This window comes from Nicotiana tabacum, chromosome 21 (genome assembly GCF_000715075.1).
Source record: "Nicotiana tabacum cultivar K326 chromosome 21, ASM71507v2, whole genome shotgun sequence".
NCBI lineage: Eukaryota > Viridiplantae > Streptophyta > Magnoliopsida > Solanales > Solanaceae > Nicotiana > Nicotiana tabacum.
The window spans coordinates 44,565,429-44,577,047 of record NC_134100.1 but is presented as its reverse complement, the minus strand read 5'-3'; positions in this window follow the sequence as shown (position 1 = coordinate 44,577,047).

Sequence of the window (11,619 nt, the reverse complement as noted above, 5' to 3'; positions counted from 1 at the left end):
TGAGGAAAATCACATTGGGATGCTATGAAATACGGCTATGGAAATATAGTATCTTATCGCCCCCAGGTTCGGGGGGAGGGGGGGGACATATAATCACTTCAAATGTTCCTCGATGCAACATGGGCCCTAGTGATTACGTAAGAAGTTTCAAGTTATCAGTGGTAAATTGTAGATCAATATTGAGGTGAATCAACAATGGATGGACAAAAGTCACAAAGTATGAGATGAGATTAGGCCATCGGTCTTAAGATGAATAGTAATGAAGAAGCGTTAAAGGACTCAGATTTATACCTATAGGATAAGCAATGAGAGTAACCTGGAGTTTGGTAGTAGACCTCAGTAATGATGAATCGAAGTAAGAGTTATGATATAGTATGACCTACCTAGATGCAGTAAAGTCATACAAATGGATAACCGGGTCTATGAATTAAGATATAACAATATTCGTAAGTTCAATAAAGTATCGAGTGAAGAACTTCATTGTACTTATAGATGCCCAGAGGGACATCTTATTAAGCTTTGTATATGTTCACAAAATGAGGCCTAGGGATTGGCTAAAAGCTGGAGGAAAAAGGAAAGAAGAGTCAGAATCGTACAGGCTGCATGATAAAAGATAGCAACAATTACAAGATTGGAATGATTCCGACCACGAGTCGTGGTGTGAGAAAGAGGCCAAAAGGGGGGATGCCCTGGCATTTGAGATTCATTCACATAATAGTTGCCTAGATGGCAAGAGGAGTACTAAAGTATTCGCAAGAGTTATGGTTTATGAGAATGATAAGTGCATCAATCAACATTCGAGAAAGATTGTTCCAAAGGGGGGAATGATATTACACCCCATATTTTCGTACGTGAAAGTACGCCATAAATAAATTGATGAAAGTTCGGAAATGAGATGTTACATCCTGCATTTTTGTACGTTAAAATTATGTCGTAAGTTAATCGACGTGAATTCCAGAATGAGGTTATTTTGAAATTATAAGCATTATTCTATTTCAAACAAGTGATGAGTAAATTCGTGAAGTTGAGAGGGTAAGTAAATCGAAGAAAATGAATTTCGTCGAAGTTTGACATTTTGGGATAAAATAAGGCCCGAGCTAAAATACCCGGTATTTATGGACTAGTACCATACAAGGTACCACATGACCATGATAGTAAGGTGTATAAGGTTTGTTTAAAGTGAGTAGTATTATAAGTAATTTGAGATAATTCTTAATTATGTGGATAATTGGTTAATTATTAGATTTATGAATAAATATTTAAGAGAGATTTGTTGGATAACTATAAGGAGGGCAACATCCACGTGGGATTTTGGAAAGTTGGCAGCAAGTTGCCATCTAGTAATATGCTTAAGGAGGTGGTGGCTTATTTAGAGGAGTTTGTGGATTAATCACCACATAAGTGGGGCCCACACCCCCTAAAATTAAAAGCACCCCTCTAAATCACTTAAGGGATATACATATATCTCTAATGAAAAGAAGAATGCTTCAACAAAACTCATATAGGTGAAAGCAACGTGATTTACTTCATTCTATTGCAAATATTCATTCTCTTTTGGCGAGAGGTCCTTTCTCTATGAGTAGTTCAGAAGATGCTGATGATACTTTCTCTAATACACACACAGAAGATTTTGAAGACCAAGATAGACGGAGCACGGTACAATCTTTCTCAAGAATATCATACGAATATTTCCCTACTTCGATCCGTCGTTATGTGTTTTGTCGCAAATGACGTGTGATAGAGTGATTATCAAGAGAATCGGCTCAGGTTTGTTAAGGCTATCATTTATTTCTTGTTGACATGATCTATGTGGCACGAACTAAACGAGCAAATGCACAATTTCCATAAATGACTATTCATAGAAATATTAGGGGTGTCTATATTCTTGATTCCCCATGTAAATTATTATTATATCTTTTGTTCATGGGTCCCAGAAAAATACGTATTTGATAAAGTCTATCCGACAGGCTTATTATTTTTATGACATTCCGAGAAATCTTATTAATTAGAGGCATAATGGTCTTATGACACTCCGAAAGATTTTATTGACATACTTATCATGCATTGCATTCATTTACATTGACCCGTGACCAGATAACTTTATATACACACACACACACACATATATATATATGGGATATGGAAAAAGGTTATGGCATTATATACGCACCACTACCTGATCAGCTGGTATACGTTGGTGAATTGCCCACAGTGGCCGAAAGGATATGATGGGATGCCCTCAGAGGCTTGATGATGTTATGAACACATATACCTATGCATGGTATGACATTTATACGTATATGCATGACATTATAAAAATGAAATGATTCACAGAGCTATGCAGACGTACATGTCGAGTCTTTTACTCCATGTTTCTCTCATGTCAATTACTTACCGATTTTTATTCCTTACATACTCGGTACATTATTTGTACTGACGTCCCTTTTACCTGGGGACGCTGCGTTTCATGCCCGCAAGTCCCGATGGACAGGTCGAGAGTCCTCCAAGTAGGCTATCAGCTCAGCGGAAGATGTTGGTGCTCTCCATTTGCTCCGGAGTTGCTTATTTGGTCAGTACGATTTAGATGTGTATTGTTTGGTATGGCGGGGCTTTGTCCTGACCTTTATGACAATTATGTATTCTTAGAGGCTTGTAGACAGATGTCATGTACATAAAAGATTGCATGGCCTTGTCGGCCTATGTTCAGTGTACGAGTGGCTATTTTGGCCTTAGAGGCCCATATGTCTTATGTATAAGTTGGTATTACATGTTGTATTCTACTTATCTCACGGCAACCTCTCCGGCTCAGTTATCTATGATAGTATAATACGCAAAGATATGTTATGTTGGTACTCGATTGAGTAAGGCACCGGGTACCCGTCGCGGCTCATCGGTTTGGGTCGTGACAATATCTAACCTCATATTGTGTATTTTAACATTATTATTCTAGTTCATTAATGAATTAACCCATGTTTTGATTGGAGATTTGTGGGTTTTATCCCAAAAACTTAAGGGGTGAAATTTATGGATTTGGAGGTCGATTTGAAGTCGGATTTCAATTGAGATAGGTATTTTTTACTAGGTTTTGATTAATTTACATGATTCCATCTTTGATTTTGGTACTTAAATTGTGAATCTAATAGAGAAATTGGAGGTTTTTGTCTAAACATTTCATAAAGTGAATTTTCAAGTTTTGAGCATCGATTCGGAGTTGGATTTGAGTGAAACTAGTATGATTGGACTCGTAATTGAATGGGTTATCAGATTTTATAAGTTTTGTCGGGTTCCGAGGTGCGAGCCCAGGTTTGACCTTTTGGTTGATTTTGGAATTTTTGATTAAAGATTCGACCTTTAACATTTGGAATTGTTTCTTTAGGCATTATTTGATGTATTTGAGTTGTTTTTGGCTAGTTTTGAGCCGTTTGGAGGTCGAATAGAGCGTGATGGCATTTCTAGAGTATTGTTTGGCTTGATCGGTATCGAATTTAGCTTGTTCTAGGTAAGTAACACTTCTAAACTTTGTGTTGAGGATATGGACACCGAATATACGTGTTATGTGTTTGGTGTTGAGGTGACGCACATGCTAGGTAACGTGCGTGTGGGCGTGCACCGTGTGAATTATGACTCGGTTATTTCTGTGGTACTGAGTAGTTACCTAATCTTGTCTCTATCCATGAGATTTCTACGTGCTAGTGTAATTGAGTTGTGATCTATGTTGAAACCATGTTTAGGCTATATGCTTATCTTATTGGGACCCACTGAGGTCATTTCTATTATTGAGTTATTTGCTTAAATTGCAATTACATACTTAGTCATACTCATTTATTGCATATCATATCTCAGTCTCTGTTATCATTTGTCTCACATCATATTTTCATTGTTTAGGCCGATTGGCATGAGATTTGTGAGGTCGAGAGACTGGAGAGATTGATGACTGAGTGTGGCCGAGGGCTTGATTGTGAGGATGTTTATGGGATCGAGCTGCACGTCGCAACATGCTTTACTGATTTATGGCTTATATTAGCACTTGGGTAGGATCCGCCCCTCTATAGTCTGCACACCCACAGTGAGCGCAGGTACCTACTGAGTGCGAGTGTGAGTGGGAGTGCCAAGCGCGAGTGTCGAGAGCGAGTGCCGAGTGATTAGGAGGACTAAGTGATTGTGAGGAATGAGTGACTGTGAGGACTGAGTGACTATGAGGATTGAGTGACCGGGAGGACTGAGTGAATTGATACTCTGACAGTATGCATATGATTTTATCACTGTGTTGCATTGCATTCGACATGCACACTTGACATACAAGCATAGAGATGCATTTTTCTCATGTTGTACGGTATTGCGTCATTCATGACTTCACATACACATTGACATGTAGGCATAGAGATGTACTTTTCTCATGCCATTTAATAATTAAACATTTTACCTGTTGTTGAAAGATTTTGGGAAAATCACAGTTTTTCAGATTTACTCATGTTTTGGTGATTTCAGTAAAAGATTTGGGTTTTCACTAATATACTTGAAAAGCATGCCTATTTTTTCGGAACTGTGAATGAGCTGAGCATTGTATCTCTGAGTTATTTCTGGTACCGCTTTTATTATATGGTTATTGTATCGACCCGGTCAGTCATTTTAAGAGTATTAGCCCTGAACCCTTAATTATTGCTTCCTCTACTTCATTTTGGGTTTTGTGACTTGCCGGGAAGTTTTATTTTTGGTTTCAGAGTGAAATGGGACACATAGTACATGAAATGGAAGTTTAAGTCGTAGGAATCGACCATAGTTTAAATTGTATAAAGATGACGCTGAAATGGAGTTTCGTCAGTTTCAATAGCTCTGTAGGGTGATTTTGGTCTTATGAGCATTTTCGGATGTTGAATTAGAGGCTCGTAGGTCATTTTAACGTCATTGGCGAAAGTTGGAAATTTGATGATTTTTGGTAAGCTTGCCAGGGAGTGGACTTTTTGATATCGGGGTCGAATTTCGATTCCAGAAGTTGGAATAGGCCCATAATGTCAATAATGACTTGTGTGCAAAATTTGAGGTCAATCGGACTTGATTTGATAGGTTTCGATGTCGGATGTAGAAGTTTGAAACTTTGAAATTCAATAGGATTGAATCGATGTGTAACTCGTGTTTTTAGCATTGTTTGATGTGATTTAAAGGCTCGACTAAGTTCGTGTGATGGTTTAGGACTAGTTGGTATATTTGGTTGAGGTCCCGGGGGTCTCGGGTGAGTTTCGGATGGTTAACAGATCATTTTTGGACTTAGAAGATTTTCTGGCGCTGGGCTGGTTCTGGTGTAATCGCACATGTGCAAGGCTAACTGCAGGTGTGAGCTCGCAAAAGCGGGATTTGAGGATGTGGCCAGGGATCACAAGTGCGAGGGAAATGCCGCATCTGCGAGCCCGCAGATGCGCTTGAAATTCCGCAGAAGCGGAGAGTGAGCTGGGAGGGGAAGTCCGCAGAAGTGGACAATGTTCGCAGGTGCGGCCTTTTGATCGCAGAAGCGGACCCAAGTGTTTTAAGTCAAGTCCTCACCTGCGATGGAAATTCCGCAGGTGTTCAGATTTTTGCTATATGGCACGGAAGAATTATAGAAGTATTTCTCGTGGGATGATCGTGTATGAGAGATATGTTAGACATTCGGGCGGTTGAGTTAGGATCAGCTATGGCGATTCATATGTTCTATGGATTTGGAGACACTAGTTCTTAGGAGCAATTTGTTTCGGGGTTGCGGATTGTGAAGATGTGGCCAAAGTTAGCTAGATGGTGATACGTGTTATGGTTAGATCATTGAGGACTTTAGAGGGCTATTTATCTATTTACGGATGACCAGAGTCAATTTGAGGGCCCATTGGTAGGCTCAAGGAGGATGTGTATTCTACACCGGGTTGGATTTGTTGACTCCGTACTGCTATTATTGAGGGATGTGACATTCAGTTTTAATTGATTTTATTAGTATTTGATATGTTCTATGTGTTACTGTTCTATGCTACAAGGGGTTGTGATTTGTTAGTTATATGCACACCAATGTGGTTCTGTTTAGGCCTTGTAGCGAAATTCGAGCGAAATGGTTATTGGGGTATTGAATGGTTGTTTGCGCCTTGGTTATGGTCATTTCGGACTGTAGTATATTGTGTTATTTGCTTCACCGTGGTTATGGTTATACACTTCATGTATTTGGTGTCGAATTGCGTGTAGTTATTGATTTTGAGCATGGTGACTGGAGGTACTTCATCTGGACTAGTGTTTGGATAGGTTATGTATTGCATCGGGGTTATGATGGGATATGATCCTTTGTGATAGATTCGTGTGTTTTGGTCCTACTGTGTGTGATGAGTTCTTAGCATTGCGTTGTGATGGTACTTGTTGAGATTGCGGGACGGTTCTCTCATTTCAGTCATTTTTCATTTTGAGTGCATTTGAATTGTTGCGTATTGGTGCACGGATTGCACGGTTTGTGGCTCTAGGTAGTATTGGTGTGGCATGTCAATAGAGTAGCTTGTATTTGACGAGATGAAGTCTTTGGTCCTGAAGTGATTGCTATCGAATTTGATTACAATGTGTTTGGAAGAGTAATATCGGAGGTCAGCTTAGAAATTGGTTATAGTTCTTGTCGAAAGAGAGGGAGCTCCATGACTTGTTGATCTGATGAGTGGTTATGAGTTTCTGTATGTTTCTTTCATCATCGGCAGCGTACGAAGGTTTTAGAATGAGGTTTTGTTTGATATGAGGTTTGTTACCAGTACCAGGTGTGTTTGAGTAGCTACTGTGGTCAAAAGTTATTGTTGTGAGCATCTGAGTTATGTGGTATATCATAGATTACATCTTGGGTTATGGATATGACTTGATACAGCTTGTTCAGACTTATACAGTGTGTATGTGCGAGATTCGAGTCTTGTAAGGAATTCCGGAAGTTTGAAATTGGGTTCTAAGATTTATGGGGTAAGGTTGAATTAAGGATCTTCAGTTAGGTTGTGTTGTCAGGCTTATATGGATTAGGGTGACGTGGGATCACCCCCGGGTATGTGCGTGGTAAGGTTACATAGTGATTTGACAGCTTAGGAACAACTCTTGGCACATTCGAGTATGAATGTATGTTTAAGTGGGGGAGAGTGTAATGACTCAGTCGGTCATTTTGAGCATTTGCACTTCGCCTGGTGGTTTGAGGGCATGAGTAGCTCCGTATGATGTATTATGACTTGTGTGCATCGTCGCTTTCGGTTTTCAGGTGATTCGGAATTAGTTTGGAAGAATGAATTTTGTGTTTGAAGCTTTAAGTTGGAGGAGTTGACCAAGTTTGACTTTTGAGTATTTGAACTCGGATCGGAGTTTTGATGTTTCCGTTAGGTCCGGATGGTGATTTGCGACTTGGGCATATGCCCGGATTTGCATTTGGATATTTCTAGAAGGTTTCGGCACTATTTGGCAAAAATTGGAAATTTGAAGATTTGGAATGTTCATAAGTTTGACCAGGAGTTGACTTTGATGATATCAAGTTCGGATTATGCTTCCGGGAATTGAAATAGCTTCGTTATGTCATTTGGGACTTGTGTGCAAAATTTGAGGCCATTCTGAGTTGTTGGAATGTTCGGACGGGGTCCCGAGGGGTTCGGGTAAGTTTCTGATAGGTTTGGGTTGTGTTGCGCTCATTTTTTATGTTTCGACGTCGTTTATTCAAGTATAAATGGCACCACATTAAGCAAATGAGCTCCAGTTCTTTTTTGATTGAAGCATTAGATCTGTATCGTAATTACAGAGCCATAGCAAAAGGAATCATCGAATTTGAATATTGTATGAGGGGGTTATGCTCATTTTAGTGTCAGAGAAGAAAGCTGGTGATGGTGCTTCGCATATGCGAAGTTGGGTCCGCATCTATGACCCTGCAGGTGCAAAAAATGGACCGCAAATGCGGAAATTACAGTTGGCAGATCGCAGGTGCGGATTTTAAGCGCAGAAGCGAATTTCCCTGTGTATTAAAAAAATCATACTGCGTTTATTTAGTATTTTGAGCATATCTTGAGTTCTAGAGCTCCGTTTGAGGTGATTTTCACGGCGTTCTTCTCGTTTTTTCATGGAGGTCAGTATCTAACCTCAGTTTTGTATTTTAACATTATTATTGTAGTTCATTTATGAATTAACCCATGTTTTGATTGGAGATTTGTGTGTTTTATCCCTAAAATTTATGAGGATGAAATTTATGGATTTGGAGGTCGATTTGAAGTCGGATTTGAATTGACATAGGTAATTTGGCTTAATTTTGATTAATTTACATGATTCCATCTTTGATTTTGGTATTTAAATGGTGAATCTAAAAGAGAAATTAGGAGTTTTGTCCAAACATTTCATAAAGTGAATTTCCGAGTTTTGAGCATCAATTCGGAGTAGGATTTGAGTGAAACTAGTATGGTTGGACTCGTAATTGAATGGGTTATCGGATTTTATAAGTTTTGTCGGGTTCTGAGGTGTTGTCCTGGGTTTGACATTTTGGTTGACTTTGGGACTTTTGATTAAAGATCCGACCTTTAACATTTGAAATTGTTTCCTTAGGCATTATTTGATGTATTTGAGTTGCTTTTGGCTAGTTTTAAGCCGTTTGGAGGTCGGATCGCGCGCGATAGCATTTCTAAAGTATTATTTGGCTTGCTCGGTATCAAATTTGGCTTGTTCTAGGTAAGTAACACTTCTAAACTTGGTGCTGAGGGTATGAAGCCTGAATATACGTGTTATGTGTTTGGTGTTGAGGTGACGCACATGCTAGGTGACGGGCGTGTAGGTGTGCGCTGTGTGAATTATGACTCGGTTGTTTCTGTGGTACTTGTAGTTACCTAATCTTATCTTTATCCATGATATTTTTACGTGCTAGTGTAATTGAGTTGTGATCTATGTTAGAAACCATGTTTAGGCTATATGCTTATCATGTTGGACCTACTGAGGTCATTTCTACTGTTGAGTTATTTGCTTAAATTATAATTACATACTGAGGCATACTCATTCATTGCATATCGTATCTCAGTCTCTATTATCATTTGTCTCACATCATATTATCATTGTTTGAGCCGATTGGCATAAGATTTGTGAGGCCGAGAGACTGAAGAGATTGATGACTAAGTGAGGTCGAGGGCCTGATTATGAGAATGTTTATGGGATCGAGTTGCACGCCACAATAGGCTTTATTAATTTATTCCATGATTGGCTTATATTAGCACTTGGGAAGGATCCACCCCTACTGAGTGCGAGTGTCGAGTGATTGGGAGGACTGAGTGTTTGTGAGGATTGAGTGACTATGAGGACTGAGTGACTGGTAGGACTAAGTGAATCGATACTCTGACAGTATGCATATGATTTTATCACTGTGTTGCATTGCATTCTACATGCACACTTGACATACAGACATAGAGATGCATTTTCCTCATGATGTACGGTATTGCATCATTCATGACTTTCACGTACACATTGACATGAATGCATAAAGATGTACTTTCCTCATGCCATTTGATAAAGAAACATCTTACCTGTTGTTGAAAGTTTTTGGGAAAAATCACAATTTTTCAGATTTACTCATGTTTTGGTAATTTCAGTAAAAGATTTGGGTTTTCACTGATATACTTGAAAAGCATGCCTATTTTTCTGAAACTGTGAACGAGCTGAGCATTATATCTCTGAGTTATTTCTTGTGCCACTTTTATTATATGGTTATGAGCTGTTGTTGGCTATTGGTGTTGGACTCTGACCTTTGTCCCAACTCGTCACTACTTTCAACCTAAGGTTAGGTTTGTTACTTATTGAGTACATGAGGTCGGTTGTACTCATACTACACTTCTGCACCTTGCGTGCAAATTTCTGATGCTGATGTCGCTGTGTATGGCGAGAGCTGGCATTGAAGACATACCTGCGTTCCAGACATTGCTGCCTTTTGTTCTTGGTAGCTTTAGAATTATTAATCTGTTCATGTTTATTTCAAACAGATGATGTATTTATTTCATACCAGCTTTGTAAACTCTAAATCTTAGAAGCTCATGATTTGTACTACCAGTCCTTGGGAATTCCTTGTATAAAAGTTCAGTTATTTCTTCATTTATTTTCTAATTAAATCTCATTGAATCAGATTGTTGTTAATTGGCTTACCTAGAGGGTTGGGGTTAGGTGCCATCATGACTAGTTGTATTTTGGGTCGTGACAGTGGTGAAAGTGTAGGAGTAATAGTGAAATACCAATTTTACAAAAATTCTTGAATTTATAACATCTTAATGATATTAAGGCCTTAGTTGTTTGCACTTAATGGAGGTCTGAATCTTAATCATTCAGATATCAGATATTAAGTGCGTTTGTTTTTAAAATCTGAATTTTAATCATTCAGATTTTAATCATTAAGTGTGTTTGTTTTTCTTACTTCACAACCACTTAATGGGTCTGTATGATTAAAATCTATAACATAGATTTAATTTTATTAAGATGCTATCATCCACATTTATTACTAACTACCGCCATCGCCTACCATTATCAGCTACCACCACCACCATCCTCAACTATAGTCGCCACCACTCACACCACCATCATCCTCAACCATAACTACACACTCACCCATCCCAACTACCACCACCAACCACCCCATCACCATCAATAACCATAGCCGGCACCGCCCACCATTATAAATTACCACTACCCACCATCACCTTCCTCAATCACAACCACCACCACTCACCATTATTAACTATCACCACCCACCACCGACATCCTCAACCATAATCGCTATCGCTACCAATCACCACTAGCTACTACCCAGAACAACCACCATCAACCAAAATCACCACCAACCATCGCATGTAGTTGCCACTCACAAGCACATCCGTTAACCATCACCAACACCCACACCAACTACCATATATATATATACCGACAAAATATTAGATTAATTAATATTTTATTAAATTTATGTTTATTTATTTTTAAATAAGGATAAATTCTATATATTCAGATGTTTAAAAAACAAACGATCTTAATCATTTAATATTCAGATCTTGAAATACATTTTAATATTCAGATGTGTATTCAGTTTCAGATGTCTTAATTTTAATACACATCTTGATATTCACGTACATGTGTCTTAATCTTAAAAATAACAAATGAAGCCTAAGACTATATTATAGATCTTAATCACTAAGACCTATTCAGATTCATTAAGTGGTTATAAAATTAAAAAAATAAACAGTCTTAGTGGTTAAGATCTGAATGATTAAAATTCAGATTTAAAAAACAAACGCATAATAATTATGATTCAGACCTGCATTAAATACAAATAAATGAGGGCCTAAGTGCACTTTTTTCATAATGAAAATATCAAATGACCAAATATAATTATACTGTTAAACTTCAAGGGCCAAATTTGCAATTCACACATTAAACAAATAACCCAACAAACAAATAAAACAAATAAATAATAAAAGTTGTCTGCTTAATAAAATCCCGTCATAATTATCACAGCTCCCTCTACGCTGTAGTATTCTCGCGAAAAAGAAAAATAAAATAAAAGAAGAAAAAGTCATCATACTAATAAAATAATAAAAAATATAAATAAAAAGAAAAATAATATTATATCATTTTAATTTATGTGAACCT